The sequence below is a fragment of the Solanum pennellii genome, chromosome 9 (assembly GCF_001406875.1).
Source record: "Solanum pennellii chromosome 9, SPENNV200".
In the NCBI taxonomy this organism is placed as follows: Eukaryota; Viridiplantae; Streptophyta; class Magnoliopsida; order Solanales; family Solanaceae; genus Solanum; species Solanum pennellii.
The window spans coordinates 3,128,182-3,132,189 of NC_028645.1; the positions used below are offsets into that span (position 1 = coordinate 3,128,182).

General features: G+C 30.5%; 1 pseudogene; it reads left to right on the plus strand.

Moving 5' to 3' along the window:
- The first annotated feature begins 1,264 nt into the window (after positions 1 to 1,264).
- Positions 1,265 to 4,008, plus strand: part of LOC107029917 — a 15,048-nt pseudogene continuing 12,304 nt past the window's right edge.

A 4,008-nucleotide genomic window follows, 5' to 3' on the forward strand; every position in this document is an offset into this window, starting at 1 on the left:
CATCCACGGCTTTCCAGGCGGCATGGACCGGATTGGTTTTTTCTGATTTGTCCGTGGCGGTGATGACTGCCGGCGACGGTTTTGTGCTTCCATCGACGTATTTGAGAAGGTAATTGGCCTCAAAGGCTGTAAGAACGGTGATTTTTCCATGTAGGGTAATTTATGTCTGATAATTTTTCGGGAATCAGGGCATGAAGATGCCTGAGAAGGAGTTTAACGCCAGAAGGAAGTGAATCGAGAGGATCCACCTCGGTTGTCATGGCTGCCGCCGCCCAAGAGAAGNAGGGCATGAAGATGCCTGAGAAGGAGTTTAACGCCAGAAGGAAGTGAATCGAGAGGATCCACCTCGGTTGTCATGGCTGCCGCCGCCCAAGAGAAGAGAGGGAACGATCGGTGCCCTAAACAGAGAAAAAAAACCTAGAGAAAAGAAGATCTAGGTTTTCTGGCTCTTGATACCATGAAGGAATATTGATTGTATTGAAGTGTTAACCTAATAAGGGAATACATGGGAGATATATGTAGGAGATATAGGAAGGAGTACTAATCCTAATAGGACTAGGATTAAGGAGTACTAATCCTAATAGGACTAGGATTAGTACACAGTAAATACTAATATTATTTAATACTATTTATTTAATACTATCTGTTATTACTTCTGATGTTTGTAATCGTATAAATTAATTTATTCAAGTTTATACAAAAATAATCGAATTATACAAATGTATCTGTGAATTATAGAAATCCATGAATTATACAAACAAGACAGCTTAAACTGTAGCTACAATCCGTAAATATGCAAATTATAGTTACAAAATATAATTAAGTTTTATAGTGGTTATTTGCAAAAGTTCCTAGAAAAAAATCCCTTTATATATAAATCTGAAAAGATGCTTTCATCGCTCTTTATTCAAAGAAGATAAAAGAAAAATTCTAACGTTCGATATATAATATATTTTTTCGACAAAAAAGCTTCTTATAGTTCCCCTTAGCTCCAACATGCTTTCTAATATGAATTTAATTTATATACATATACTATATAAATATATTTTCTAACACCACATGTGAATTTTGACAAATTTCGACTAGACGTACATCGAAAATTATTTTTTTAGACAAATTAAAATACATTATCCAATAATATTTCTGATTCTCATCACACAGTACACCAAACTTCTATTGTTGTATTTATACTCCCTAACTAGTTCTATATATAGAGAATATCATTTTTGCTTCTATCCCACAACTTCTCTTTAATTTATATATTTATTGTCAATATGCTTCTCATAAAAAATATTTTTCCCATTGATACAAGGGGACATACTCATAATTTATTTTCTCAAAATCATGTTTCTACTATGTTGAAATATAATAACAATTTTTCATCATTTGAGAACCATAAAAGAAGAAGAAAAAAATTATGTTATATTATGAAATCTCAAAAAATTGAACACCCTCGACGATATTTCCAACTCAAAGCAATCACTAATGTTGAAGCCATAACTATGGAGGATGAAAAACAAATAATTATATCTCAAAAAGGCAATAATGGAATAGGAATTATTGATTTTTTTGAAGGGAAGAATATTTTTGTCACCGGTGGTACGGGGTTTCTTGCAAAAGGTACGTTAAATAATATATACAGTGTAATTTTGCTACGAAGGGAATTCGAATTAACCATTTGTGTTTCCCTAGATACACTCCTATTTATTTTTTAAATGTAAAAAGTTTCTGAGTTTTTGCACAAAATTCAATTTTTTTAAGGTATGTTCACAGATCTTTTTTTTCTCTTTAAGAAAAATTCTCGTTAGGTTTTCTTTAAAATCAGTAATAATAAATCGAGCACTAGTTTTTCAATTGTCTGACTAAAATGTTTGCAAATAAATATTGCAACTTTTCACAATTCTTTTATTTGAGCTTGAATGAAATGTATAAATTGCGATAATTTTTGGTGGTGGATTTGGTGATGAGCGAAAAATTAGTGGTGATATGACTTTTAATTTCGATAATGACAATGAAACTCGTGATTTTTATGTGGATGGTGAATTTGTAGTTATGATTGTGGTTATGATTGTGATGAATTTTAATGATAGTGGATATAGTTCTGATGTTAAATTTAGTTAAATATTTTATGTTTGTTATCGATTTTTTATGATGGCAAAGGTCGTGGAAAGATTTTGATGGTCAAATTATTTGATTATGAGTGGTGAAATCAATGGTGCTGAATAAGTGAATATGATGATTATAGCAACAATAATGGTGGATTTGATGGTGCATAGGAAAGAAGAAAAAATAAGGCGACATTGATTTTTTTTATAAAAAAATTTGTCGTCATTATTGATGTGTTAGTGACATGATGATTATGTGGCGCGACTGTGAAATACTTTCCCATCATGTGACTGACCGTATGTGTATCAAGATTGAAATAAATTCGCTTTTAAATAATTTAGGTGTGTAATCAATCGTCACAATATTTTATACGTGTAACTAACTTTTCAAGGAGATATATGTCTTTTCCCTTTAACCCATTCATATTAGTTGTCATTCTTTTAAAAATAATCGATTAATTTTTTATCAAGAGATTTACATATAATTAAAATCTTATAAGTGACCTAATTGTGTAATTATTTTTTTTTTCTTTTTTGCAGCTTTGATTGAAAAAATACTTAGGACAACACCAAAGATAAACAAGATCTATTTGCTCATCAGGGCAAAGGATAAGGAAGCTGCATTTCACAGATTAAAAATTGAAGTATATTTATAATTATTATTTTTTAAATATTTTGGGTCCCATCAATTTATTAAAAATTTTAATATATGTATAAAGTACAACTAATTGAACTTATATATGCAACATAATTTTTTGGGATAATGCTCAAGTACCCCCTCAACCAATGTCCGAAATCTCAGAGATACACTTATACTATACTAAGGTCCTATTACCCCCCTGAACTTATTTTATTAAGAATTTTTTACCCCTTTTCGACCTACGTGACACTATCTTGTGGGTCCAACAATGCTTGACTTTTTTTTTTCAAACTAGTGCCACGTAGGCTAGAAGGAGTAGAAAATTACTTATAAAATAAGTTCAGGAGGGTAATAGGACCTTAATATAGTATAAGTGTGTCTCTGAGATTTCATGCATAGGTTGAGGGGGTACTTGTGCATTTTCCCTAATTTTTTCATTAAAGATGTTTAACTGATCACCTTGACTAATATAGAGAGTATGTTATTTATTGAACCATTGTGATTTCAAGTTAAAATTTTAGCTTCGCCACTGACTGACCGACAATGCGTGTAGACTATTTACACCTTGATTTTGCTTAAAATTCAGATTATGGAGTCAGAATTGTTCAAATGCCTAGAAGAAATACATGGTGAATCCTACAAGTTATTCATACAAAATAAATTGATTCCTATTGTTGGAAATATATATGAGCCAAATCTTCGTATGGATATTATTACTAGTGACAAAATTGCTCAAGAAATTGATTTGATTGTTGACTCTGCTGCCATCACTACATTTGATGAAAGGTTTACTTTTTTTTTCCTTCTATAAATAATTAAATAATTATTCTACTAAGATAATATACACAATTTAAATAATTAACATTTTTTTTTAATTTCATGTTTCTAGGTATGATTTAGCTCTTGATGCTAATGTTAATGGTCCATATCAACTCATGATATTTGCAAAGAAATGCAAGAAACTTAAACTTCTTATGCATTATTCTACCGGTATGTACACTCGTTCGAGAAAAACGTATAGCTGGAAACAAATTTATTCTCGCTAAAATATTGAGAAGTTTTTTAATTTTTTCATGTATATATGATATTTCTATATTTTCTTTTCACTGACTCAATCAAAATATCTATGAAAATAGTCGTTCATGACTGATTAATTTTCCATGGGAAAATAATGATTTTTAGTATTGAATATACAAGTTACGATGATTTTCGTGTGCTATAGCAAACCATTTTTTGGGTGATCTGGATTCCGACGTCAAAAAT